General features: G+C 49.8%; 1 protein-coding gene and 1 long non-coding RNA gene across 4 annotated transcripts in view; one reads left to right on the plus strand and one right to left on the minus strand.

The window, feature by feature from the left end:
• Positions 1–1,374: 1,374 nt before the first annotated feature.
• LOC140915540 (uncharacterized) overlaps positions 1,375–13,003 on the minus strand; it is a 43,941-nt gene continuing 32,312 nt past the window's right edge. The window contains exons 2-3 of the long non-coding RNA XR_012160194.1: positions 3,036–3,075; positions 1,375–2,768 (exon numbers count right to left, since the gene is read on the minus strand). This is a non-coding gene — a long non-coding RNA (uncharacterized lncRNA). The remainder of the gene's footprint in view (positions 2,769–3,035; positions 3,076–13,003) is intronic.
• FAT2 (FAT atypical cadherin 2) overlaps positions 12,593–13,003 on the plus strand; it is an 83,849-nt gene continuing 83,438 nt past the window's right edge. For all 3 annotated transcript variants that reach the window (XM_073355298.1, XM_073355301.1, XM_073355302.1), the window contains exon 1: positions 12,593–12,831. The gene's annotated coding sequence lies outside the window, so the exon portion shown is untranslated. The remainder of the gene's footprint in view (positions 12,832–13,003) is intronic.

The raw sequence follows: 13,003 nt of genomic DNA on the forward strand, positions 1-13,003 counted from the left end.
TGTTAAATCGTGCTGGTATGTCATTCATGGGAATGTTGATTAGTAAGGAAAGACTCAGGTGCATTGGACATGTCAAGCAAATGCCAGATAACAAGATCCCGAAGAGTGTGCTGTATGCTGAAGCTTGCAAAAAGTCTTAAGGATGCTTGAAAAGATGATTTAGTGTCTTTGGAATCTCTGTGAATGCTTGGGAAAGGAGTGCAGAAAGCTGCTCTGGTTGGTGGACGAACAGCTAGTAGCTGGAGTGAGGTGGACTGGACCAAACTTTGTGATGACCGGCATCAGAGGAGGAAAGAATCTGCTGCTCAGATTCAGAGCATTGCTAGTCTGTGGGCACGCCCGAACCATGGATGGGACTGTCATTTACGCATCAGACTCAGCAGCCATCAAATAACTCATCAGCACATACACCATGCTCTGTAAAGAGTGACAGTGTCGATATATATATATATATATTGTGAGAGGGTCAGGCCAGATGGCTACAGGAGGGTGATTGACGGTAGAGACATTAGCCCCAGATTAAGCAGGTCCCCTTTCCCTGAGTAAACTAATTGACCATTCCAGAACAATCAGGAAGTTGCTGGAACCAATTATGGCAGGCAGGCTAATTAGGACACCTGGAGCCAACTAAGAAGCTGCTAGAATCAATTAGGACAGGCAGGCTAATCAGAGCACCTGCTTTAAAAAGGAGCTCACTTCAGTTTGTGGTGTGTGTGCGAGGAGCTGAGAGTGAGAAGGCATACTGCTGGAGAACTGAGGAGTACCAGTGTCATCAGGAGGAAGGTCCTGCAGTGAAGATAAAGAAGATGTTGGGAGGAGGCCATGGGGAAGTAGCCCAGGGAGTTGTTGCTGTCACGCCGCTGTTACAGGAAACACAGTAGAGAGCTGAGATCCACAGGACCCTGGGCTGGAACCTGGAGTAGAGGGTGGGCCCGGGTTCCTCCAATCCCCCCTCAACTTCCTTTTGATACAAGAGGAATTGACCTGGACTGTGGGTCCCACCAGAGGGGAAGGTCTCTGGCTTGTCCCCCGACCCACTAGGTGGGCCATCAGAGACTGCTGGGATTGTTCTCCTCCCTTTCCCCATGCTGGCCAGTGATAAGGTTAGCTGAGTGGATGGCAGGTTTGAGCCACTAGCAAAAGTGGCCAAACTGAGGGCTGCCGTGAATCTCTGAGGCGAGCAAATCTGCCAATAAGCACAGGACCCACCAAGGCAGAGGATGAACTTTGTCCCAATATATTTGTAAACATTTCCTCCCGCAGCCCTCACTCATTACATTTCTCACCCTTTCCTATATTCAATTCATGTTTGTGGTTCAACCCTTTGCTTCCCCCTTTCCTAGTTTAATTAACCCTGACCTATTAACCCATCTTTCTTCCAGCCTCCGCCCTCTACACTTTTCAAAAGTAGTCTCCTTCCCACCACTGTGCCCCAAATCTCTTTCTTCTGCACAAATGGCTCACCGAAGCCTGGTTCCTCTGACCTCAGTGGGGTGCTATGGGACACCTGTGGCTGTGAAGATACAAGGATTTGTCTATGCTACTCCTCCCAGGGCAACCAGGCCACTCTACAGGCTGCCACCAGGAAGCTGGTGATGGGACTCCTGCCTTGTGGGGTGTCAGGAGGCAACCAGTGTTGAGGTCTGCAGAGGGTGGCGGAGAGGATGGCTGGCTGGTTCTGCACACATCAGAGCTCCAGCATATGGGTTTATTCATGATATGTGCATTAGAAATCGCCTTTGTACAGTGCATGCCATAGATCATCTCACAGTAGTTTAAGGTTGGTCTGTGAAGCGGCGGGTGTGAGCTAACGTCAAGTTTGGGCTGACTACACTACCAGGGAAAGGACTTCGGGGCACTGAGAGCATTAGGGAGTTGGGGATTCAAATGAGCAGTGATGTGAACAGTACAGGCAGCATGGGCACCAGGAGTACCTGGGGATGGGATCAGAAATCTAACGGCAGGGATCCATGCTCATGAACTCACAGGTAAACTTACTGCAAAATTTGGAGTTAGCTGAGAAGCCATTTCCCCCCGGATGAGCTGGAAGGGTCTTTTCACCTTCCTCTGGAGTATTCAGGTGAGACCATCACTAGGACCAGGTGGGCATATGGCTTGTGACCATTTCCCTAAGACTCAGGGAGCTGGTGATCCCTTGCTCTTCCCACTCCTTTCTCCTGCGCGCCGAGGGAACACCCGCCAGAAACCGCAGCAAGAGAACACTCTGTTTTCAGTGACAATGACAGGAGCCAAAGATGACATAAGTGTTCCGCAATGGATGGAAACCGATTGGCTGAAGGTGAGGTAATGGCTTATGAAGGAAGACTGATGGTGGAGAAACATGCTGACTAGCCAACCCATCCCACAGTGATGTCCACGGTCAGGCTGCATCCTACCTGCTCCCACCTGGGAGAACGGTGGTCGGGGTCCATCGTCCTGACACATCTCTGCTTTGAATGGAGGATGAAAATGAGACTGTAATGCACCCAGATGCCCAGTGCCGGCAGGTCTGCTGTGTGTTTGATTGCATTCCCCACAGAGTCCCGCCTTCTCCTGGGCTAAATTGTGGCATCTCTCTTTCTCTCATCAGGGTCCCATCTGTTTGCAGGAGTGATGACATCCCCCTCAGCATGCTGACATCCCAACCTGCACTAAACCTTCTGTTTCTCTGAGTTCCTGAAGCCTTCGTGGTGCCAGATGGCTTTGTCTGAAGATGACTTCATCTCCTTGAAAAGCACAGCATTCCCTTCTGCAGTGCATTGTGGGACCTAGGAAGAATCGTGGGTTGGATTTAAACTCCTTGCTCATTACACCATCCACAAAGTCTATGACCTGGCAAGGGAGAAGCTGAGCTTAGGAAACATGGTCTAGCGGTTAGGACATTGGACTGGGGCTAAAAACTGGGGTTTATTCCCAGCTCTGCCAGTGACCTGCCATGTGATCTTAGACAAGTCATTTCCCCTGCCTCGTCTATTTAGGCTGTAAACTCTCTGGAGCAAGAGCTGTTGCTCGTTATGTGTTTGTATAGCACCTACCACAGTGGGTCCCGATCTCAGCTGGGCCCTCTTGATGCTTCTGCAATATAAATAATAAAAAGAAGAGAAGAGAAGATCAACGCACTGAGTTTAGTACCAGGGACCAAATTTATCTCAGTGGAACCAGGCTTGGCCAGGGGCAAATTTGGGAGAGTTTGGTTTGCCTCCCATCTATTTCCTCTCCCAAATCATTATTATTCAATTGTATATACTTACCTCGTACCCAACACCTGAGCAGATGTTCCCCAAATTAACCAACTGCTTCCAGAAATCAATTAGCACTAATCAAACTCGTCCCCAACCACTAATGAGATCATTCCTGCTGGATCCCAGCCACACGGTAAGAATGAACAAAGGTGCTTAAATGAACAAAGGAGTCTTGCTCTGCATCCTAAGGCATCCCCAAACCTGACGTGGGTTGAGGGAAAATTGCAGGAGATGAATCTCAGAGCATGCCCCCCAGACTGGGCCCTATGAACAATTTAGAGGTCACCTTTATAGAGGGAAAAAATGTGTCCGTGCCCACTTTTGCTCTTCGTAATGAATAAGGAGGCACCACAAGTTATTGTTTTCTGCTAGTCTTTTATATTAGGAATTTAAGTCTTATCTGACTCACTTTTCTTGGAAGACTCTATGGAGCACAGGGGAACCGGTAGGTTTATGGTTTCAGAGACACCCATACAACTGAAACCTGATCAATTGAGAAGGGAACTAAGTGTCAGGGAGCCTCTGCTTTTTGTTTGTCTTTGCGCTCAGTACTTAGAAGGGTCAGGCCCATGGACAGTGAAACCTCTCTGCCTACAATATATGGGGAGAAGTTTCCATCAGAGCCTACTCCCCAAAGCCCAGGGGCAGGTGCTCCACAAGGAGTGATAGATACAAAGTTCAGCCCAGGGCTACTCTAGCTGCACCTCAGGAGATAAGCGACAGTTTTAGCCTTGGGATGTGAGCAGGAAGTAATGTTATCCTGACTTGAAGCTGTAGAAAAGGGAGGATACATGAGCGACAGAAGCTCTGTTTTTGGAAAACAACCCCCCCCACACCCCCCACCCCGTTCCCCTCCTTCTCCAGCTCCCCCAAAGCTAATCTGTTCCTATTGTTTCTCTCAGGCAATGCCCCCTGCCCTGCATGTTCCTGCAGGCTCACACACTGCCTTACGTACAGAGCAGGAAAGTACCCCAGAGGCTGAGGCTGGTAGGTCAATCCGGTAGAAATTATGTACAGCAACAAAGAAAACAAGTTGTCTGTCCCTGAGAGGTAAAGATCTCCCTGTCTGGTTGGTCTCAGCCTGTCTCTGTTCTCCCTAAATGCTCATCAGACAGCTGACTGCACCTCCACACGGGTTGTACTACCACAGAAGACATATCCCGTGGGTTTCAGGTCTAGCTGGCAGATCAGCCTTGCTAAAGTAAGACACCTTTAAAGAACAAGAGGGCACAGTACTGCTCCACAACTGATCCGTTACAGGCAGATCATGGGTTAAGAAACCAGTTCTTACTTACAGAGACAGGCCAAGATTGTAAAACAGTCAGACTCTGAAGTTTTCATTTAAGCAGCTAAATAAGTGGCCTGATTTTTAAAAGTGCCGAGCCCCTCCACGAGGACATCGGCCTCTAGCTGTAGGTGCACCCAGTTTCGAAAAACTCAGCCACACTGACGACAGTCATGAGATATTGGAGATGCCCACAATGCGCTAGGTGCTTTCTGAACATCAATGAAAGGACCCTCTCGGCCATGACCTACGGATTCTTCCCAGTCCTGGATTCTCATGGGTGTCCTACCAGCACTGAATGAGAAATGCACCCATCTGGAGGAGGATAGGAGTTACAACCCTCAGTGAAAGACATGTGGACAGCAGGGTCCCTATAGCAGTCAGTGCAGTGGGGGTACTGGTGATTTCCAAAGCCCTGTTGGAACACTCTGTTGCTCTTTAAAAATGCTTTGCAGGAATCAAACTTGCAAGACTGTATCCTGAATGTATCAAATGGAAACCCTGGAGAGGAGCCAGGAAAGGCAATAGCTACCAGTAATTAAATCTTCTAATTGTCAGAAAAGTGACAAAACCTAGGACATTCTCCACGCGCTGCAAAAGGCTCCATTGGGTCCAAGGTTGGGTTTGTATCATGGGATTTGGATGGGGGTGAGGGACATGTCGGCACCAGCTAAAGATGGTCAGTTTTGGTTTGTTTGTTTTATCAGCTTAAAAAAGTCAGAGGGCAAGTGTGGGTTGGATAGCCCCAGTCAGAATCAGGCAGGATGGACAGGCTCTGTTTAATCTTCACACACACAGCCCTGCTAATGCCCTTTGCTTGCAGTCACTGGTAACTTTGCAACCTGCATGTTGCTGCAGAGAAAGGAAGACAGAACTATGGGTTCATTTATCTAACCAGAGCCAATGGGTCTCACTTTGATTCAGTACTGGTCTGGATGTAGCCAGGGAGGGGAGAAGGTAGAGCCAGATAATTGCAACAGGTACCATGCTCCCACCTGCCACAAAAGGTCAGTGTAACAACCAGAACTCACTAAAGCCTTTGATTCTCTATACAGAATTTCTCCTTCTCTCCAACAACTCCTGTCCCTGCCTTGAGGACTGGGATATCAACACAGGGAGTCACTAAGGACTGGGGTCCTCCTTACCCCAAGGGCAGTCTCCAGTCCAAACAATCCATATCTTTGAATCTTGGTTGCCTTTTCATTAGGAATTTCTCTGAGCTAGTCCCCTCATCCTTGTCTGGTGGATACAAGTGTTACTGTCTCTGTTCCCTTTTCACTTGGAGAGAGGAGAGGAGTGGCTGACACTGGTGTTTGCACTGACATTCTTTGCCTGTGTTGGCTAAGTCAGACAAGGCCCCATCAGTAGATGTGAAGCTCAGGCCTGGTCTACAGTACAGGATTATGTAGAATTTAGCCACGTTAGGTCCAATTAAAACTAAATCTGTCCATACAACCAACCCGATTTTGTCGACTTAAAGGGCTCTTAAAACCGGTTTCTGTACTCCACCTCGGCAAGAGGAGTAGTGCTAAAATCGACATCGCTGTTCTGGATTTGAGGTACTGTGGACGCAATTTGCCGGTATTGGCCTCTGGGAGCTATCCCAGAATGCTCCACTGTGACTGCTCTGGACAACACTTTCGACTTAGATGCACTAGCCAGGTAGTCAGGAAAAGCCCCAGGAACCTTTGAATTTCATTTCCTGTTTGGCCAGCGTGGCGAGCTCATCAGCATGGACGGAACGGGAGGTACTGGATCTGATTGCTGTATGGGGAGAAGAATCCGTGCAGGCAGAACTCCCTTCCAAAAGACGAAATGCCAATATATATGCCAAAATCTCCAAGGGCATGGACGGAACTCCGGGCTGGGCTAAGCGGGGCTGCCGCCCGGGACCCCAGCTGGCAGGAGCCGGCGGCCAGAACCCCAGACCGGCAGCAGGCTGAGCCGCTGAGCCCGCTGCCGGTCTGGGGTTCCAGCCGCCGGCCCCGCTCAGCCCGCTGCCGGCCTGCATTAAATGTGCCGCAGGTTGCCGACCCCTGCGTTAAATGAGCGCGATGAGAGGAGGCAGGATGCAAAGCTGAGGCTAATGGGGAAGCAAACTGACATGCTCAGGGGTCTGGGGGAGCTGCAGGAAAGGCAGCAGGAGCACAGACTGCCGCTGCAGCCCCTGTATAACCGCCTGCCCTCCTCCCCAAGTTCCATATCCTCCTCACCCAGACGCCCAAGAACGCAGGGGGGAGGCTCTGGGCACCCAGCCACTCCACCCAAGAGGATTGCCCAAGCAACAGAAGGCTGGCATTCAATAAGTTTTGAACTGTAGTGTGGCCTTGTCCTTCCCTCCTCCCCTCATCCACCACCCCACCCGGGGCTTCCCTCCTCCCCCACCCCTCCCGGGCTACCTTGCGAGTTTCCCCCCTGTTTGTGTGATGAATTAATAAAGAATGCATGATTTTGAAACAACAACGACTTTATTGCCTCTGAAAGCAGTGATCGAAGGGGGGAGGGCGACTGGCTTACAGGGAAGTAGAGTCAACCAAGGGGGCGGGTTTTCATCAAGGAGAAACAAACAGAACTGTCACATGTTGCCTGGCCAGTCATGAAACTGGTTTTCAAAGCTTCTCTGATGCACAGCGCGCCCAGCTGTGCTCTTCTAACCGCCCTGGTGTCTGGCTGTGCGTAACCAGCAGCCAGGCGATTTGCCTCAACCTCCCACCCCGCCTTAAACATCTCCCCCTTACTCTCATAGACACTGTGGAGCACACAGTAAGCAGCAATAACAATGGGAATATTGGTTTCGCTGACTTTTCCTTTCACTTTTTAACCACGGTCCTTGTATGATTCTTACAGAGAGTAAGAGATGGGGAAAAGGGAAGTTAAGAAAGTGGGGGAAGGGGACAAAGGGGAAAAAGGAGTGGGAAAACACCTGCAGCTTCTTGTATAGCACTAGGGGTTCAGAGTGAAAATTCCCCAGGAGTGGAGGGCTCTCAACCTGCCCCTGCTGAATCCTTGGTCTAGGACTTGCTATAACAATGTCCAGCTCTCTGAGACCTTGTCAGGAAAGACAACTCTTTCTGCAGCCCCTGAGATTGGAGACTGGGATTCCTGCAGGCTTTAGAACCTGCTCTGCTCTCCTCTGATCAGTGCTACACCATCCCCAGCTTCTCATATTGAACAGCTGCTGGGTCCGTGCTTCGAGAGAAGCCTGTGTCCATGTCCTCATCACTATTGTGCTCGCACTATCATCGCCTCCTCGCCTGCTTTTGCAGGTTCTGCACATACTGCAGGATAATGTGCAAGGTGGTTACAACACTCACAACTGCAGCGGTGATCTGAGCAGGCTCCATGCTTGCCGTGCTAAGGCGTCTGCTCGGGCAACCCAGGAAAAAGGGCACGAAATGATTGTCTGCCGTTGCTTTCATGGAGGGAGCGAGGGGCGACTGACGACATGTACCCAGAACCACCCGCAACAATGTTTTTGCCCCATCAGGCATTGGGAGCTCAACCCAGAATTCCAATGGGCAGCGGAGACTGCGGGAACTGTGGGATAGCTACCCAGAGTGCACCGCTCCGAAAGTCGACACTAGCCACGGTACTGTGGACGCACTCCGCCGACTTAATGCGCTTAGTGGGGACACACACAATCGGCTGTACAAAATCACTTCCTAAAAACCGACTTTGATAAAATCAACCTAATTTCGTAGCAGGGGAGATAAGACATGCTACTCTTTGAAACCTGAGACTAAAACCCACCAGCTGCCCAACTGGGAGCACATGGCACTAGCAACTTGCTCTGTCTGGGAGCCACTGTTTAAGAGTGAGTGGGGGATTCTTGCTCCCTGATCTAGTGGAAACTGGCTGGATGTCTCAGTGACTTTTTTGCTTGCCGTCAAGGAAGTCTGGGTGTGCGTGTGTGTTTGTGTGAGCATGTGTTTGTATGTGAGAGCACTTGGGTACGGTGCCAACCTGCGTTTGCCCATGTTGCAGCATGGGAACCTCATTCGTGGGACTATTATGCCCAGCGCTTGTTGAAACGGTATTTTAACACAGAAACCTGGCAAAGAAAAAGGACTGAAATAGGGAGACTGACAATCTAGGGTAGCAAATATACTACACAGGTGTTAGAGTTGGGGGTGGGGGTGTCTCGCAGATGGCGCTGTTTTGTCCAGAATGGTGTTTCCAGCTGTTCTGGCTGAGAGCATATGATTTGCTATACTAGATCAGACCATTTACCCATCAGCTCTAGTATCCTGTCTCTGCGGTGGCCTGTCTTGATGCTTCAAAGGACGGTGAAATAAAACAATGCACCTGGCCAATTGTGCAAGGCTTTCAATGTGGGAAAATTACTTTCCAACTCTTGTGGCAATCAGCTGATGCCCTGAGGCCAGAGATTTGATTGTCTGTACCTTCGCCCGTCGAAATACAATGTCAGTATTGTTCATAAAGTGAGCTAACCTCTTTGAACTCTAGGCACCAACCCCTGATCCTCTCACCTTATGTGGCTGTGAGGGTCACAGCTGTGTGAAGTAACCTGGCCTTCCATTTGTTTTTAGTATACCTACCCTTATTGTTACTGTGTAACCCTTGTTTTCTTCTTATGAGACATCCCAGAAATGAGAGGCTGATTGCTTTTTTACTACACCCTTCATTAATCCTAAATACCTCATTTAAGTCCCATCTAAGTAATCGTATTGTCTGTATATGTAAACCCTGCCATGTTTGTAACCCTTCTTGGGACTTATTCAGTCCAGGGCATGATCAACTTGAAATCCAAGTCAGTGATAAGCTATTACCAGCAGGACAGTGGGGTGGGAGGGGGTATTGTTTCATGGTCTCTGTGTGTATATAATGTCTGCTGCAGTTTCCACGGTATGCATCCGATGAAGTGAGCTGTAGCTCACGAAAGCTCATGCTCAAATAAATTGGTTAGTCTCTAAGGTGCCACAAGTACTCCTTTTCTTTTTGCAAAGACAGACTAACACGGCTGTTACTCTGAAACCTGAGCCAGATAAGTAAGTTGCAGGCCTCACACCATCCTCCGTCATTTTTTGTGGCTCTCCACTCACATTTTCCTATTCCCATGGTTCTGTGAGAACCTCCCACACAAACAGCAAAGGTTAAGGTCCTGGTCTGGAACTCTTGAGTTCAATTCTCAGCTTTGATGCTCTCCTGTTGTGACCTTGGGCACATTACTTAATCTCACCATGACTCAGGATCCCATGGGGATAATAATACATACTTCCCTGCCTCACCGGGGTGTTGTGAGGATAAACCTATAACTACTTGGGAGGTGCTCAGACATGGCAGTGCTGGGGGCTATATGAGCAGACAGAGAAAATTAAAGGTTGGGATCTCCATGGAGGGACCCTTATGGTTCTGTGGAGTCTCATCGACTTCCTTGGGACTCTGTGTGTGGATAAGAGTCTCCGCTTGTAGGATAGACCCTTATCTGATTATACGGGGGAAACAGTGAAACTGGCTATACACAAATGTACCGCCAACTGCACGTGTTCAGAAATCATGAGTCATGCCCCTGAAATCATGAGACTGTCTTAAAAATCGTGGGATTAAAAAAAATTACATTGATGTTCTTTTTATTTGCCTCCTGGCATTGGCTCATTTTCAAGCTTTTCTCCACATCCATGAAGGCCAGAAGTTTCCTTTTTGTTTTAAATGAAAGCTCAGCCTCTCAGGTAATACCCGGATTCCAGCAGCCGAAGCTTTAAGAAAAACACCAAGTATCATGGGATTCGGATAAAATCACAAGAGCTGGCAACGAGGATGGGGTTTTCAAAAGCCCTTACTTAGCACTGGCTAAGTGAGACCTTTATGACGGCCTTGAGGGAGAGCAGAAGACTCCAGTGCTGATTGAGGGCCTTGAAAAATCCCATCCAAAGTGCTGATAAAAGAGAGACCTATTTTCGCTCTTACCTCATTAGTCTGTGGGGCTGTTTGTGCAGAAAAAAGAAGGGAAAATATCTTCAGACAGGTTTAAACCTCCGCTGCTGGAATGCTGTTTGTGCTCAGTGGTACATGCAGCTAAGCCGCAATCAGCATTGTTTGAGCTGCCTCTGCCACCACCTTAGAGCTGGTCAGAAAGCGGTGATGACTTTTCACAACATTTTGAAATTGTTCACACGTTGCAGACTAGGCGAAAGAGGTTTTTTTCACCCGTTCAGAATTGTTATCAACATTTGCTGGTTTTCATGGGGCAAATTTCAGGGCTTTCCCTACAGCTGGTCAGAAAATGGGTTTGTTTTTCTGCGGAAAATGTAGATGTTTCACAAAAAAAAAAACCCAAAAAACCAGAAAGGGTTTGGCCACCCTCGGAACAGTGTTCAGGTGCTTGATGAAAAGGAAATTTTCCGAGGAAAGCAGGTGCCGTCGGTGAAAACTTTGTTGAAAACCGAGGTTTCCACTGAAAACCAGCTTCAAGCGAAAATGTTCATCAAGTCCGTAGTTCCCCCCCTTTTCCGTTTTCCCTGTAAAAGTGACTGAAAAGGGGAAAGAAAGAGGGGGCGGGGAAGAGGGAGGAAGTGGAATCCAAACATCAACAAAAATTCAGTTGTGGTTTCGTACAAATAACTGAAAATTTTAAAACAAAAATACTTTTTTCACCAAAAACCCTCCGTTTTTTTTAAACAGCCATTTTCCGACAACAACAAATTCACTGAAAACTGCCAGCCAGCTCTCCCTGGCATGTAGCATAGTCAAAAGCATAAGTCAGGCATGTGACTCTAGGTCAGGGGTGGGCAAACTTTTTAGCCCCAGGGCCACATTGGCGTTGCGAAACTGTATGGAGGGCCAGGTAGGGAAGGCTGTGACTCCCCGAACAGCCTGGCCACTGCCCACCTATCCGCACCCTCCCACTTCCTGCCCCCCTCAGAATCCCTGACCCATCCAATGATCCTTGTCCCCTGACCACCCCCTCCTGGGACCCCGGCCCCTAACCACCCCCCAGGACCTTACCCCCTATCCAACCCCCACTTCTCCTTGTCCCCTGACTTCCCTGACCCCTATCCACACCCCTGCCCCCAGACAGGCCCCCCTGGGACTCCCACGCCTATCCAAACCCCCCCGTTCCCTGTCCCCTGATTGCCCCCCCCGAACCTCCACCCCATCCAACTGCCCGCTGCTGCCTGTCCCTTAGGACCCCTTGCCCCATATCCAACCCCCACCTTACCATGCTGCTCAGAGCAGCAAAGCCCTGCCGCCTGGCCAGAGCCAGCCACACTGTCGCTGTGCTGCCCGGCAGGAGCAGCGAGCCAGAGCGCTGATGTCGAGTCACGCTGAGGCTCCGTGGGAGTGGGGAGAGTGCGGGAGGGGCCGGGGGCGAACCTCCCCGGCTGGGAGCTCAGGGGCCAGGCAGGATGGTCCCACGGGCCGGATGTGGCCCAAGGGCCGTAGTTTGCCCACCTCTGGGCTAAGATCTGCCCTTAGCTGCACCTGTGCAACCCCCTGACATCTAGGGGGATGTCTGGGGGTAAACGAAAAGCCTTGGGAGCTAGAAAGATGTAGCGTACTTTTTAGCCTCTGTACAGCAAAGACTCATCAGAAGTTCCAAAAGGCTGCCGTTTGTCTCACTGTTTCCTTGTACTCCTCTTCCATCTGTTGTATCCGCCTGTTGTTTCTTATCTTATACTTAGATTGTAAGCTCCTTGGGGCAGGGACTGTCTTTTTGTTCTGTGTTTGTACAGCACCCAGCATAATGGGGCTCTGGTTCATGCCCGGGCTCCTAGGGGCTTCCACAATACAACCCATCAATAACAGTAATATCCCAGGAGGCTTTTCAGCCTTCAGCTCCTCCGTGATCAGAACAGGATTCTCCCCTTTCCCCATCCCACCCCCATGCACCTACCTGGCTCCTAGTCAAAAACAACCACTGGTCTTTGAAGCTGCAGTTCTGGATTTCATGGCAATGCTGGCTAATCTAACAGTAAAAATTTCTGCCATTATTTGGCTCTGAGGCTTGGGAGTCTGCCAAACTCTGACACACACACACACAGACGTGTTCCTTTCTCCAGAGTGAGAGCAATGCCTCTCCTCCTCCCCTAGTTGGTCAGGGAGGGCTGGAACGTCAGGGAAACGAGTTACACCTACTGCACCGTTCTTGCTAGCTGCTTTCAACCTGTGCTGCAGGGATTTCAGCCAGCAAAATTTCCCCTTGCCGGAACTTCTCTGAGCGTCTCCACTTCACAGCCACCATGGATCTCCTGCAGCTTGTGGGGTGCTGCACCCTGACTGAGGATTCGGCTGAAGGGGCAGCAAGACGATAAATTTCAGGAGAGGTCTCTCCTGCTGCAACAGGTAAGGGCACGCAGCTGCTCGCTGCTTTTGCAAACTCTAAATGACTCAGGGAGCCCTGTGCAGCATGGTCTGGGGAAAGCCCAGGGAGGATGGACAGACCTAAGATCATCAGAGGCGACTTCATGAAACGGTGCTTCTATGTGAGTAAATAGATGTAACCTTCAATTTGAAA

This window comes from Lepidochelys kempii, chromosome 8, assembly GCF_965140265.1.
Source record: "Lepidochelys kempii isolate rLepKem1 chromosome 8, rLepKem1.hap2, whole genome shotgun sequence".
In the NCBI taxonomy this organism is placed as follows: Eukaryota; Metazoa; Chordata; order Testudines; family Cheloniidae; genus Lepidochelys; species Lepidochelys kempii.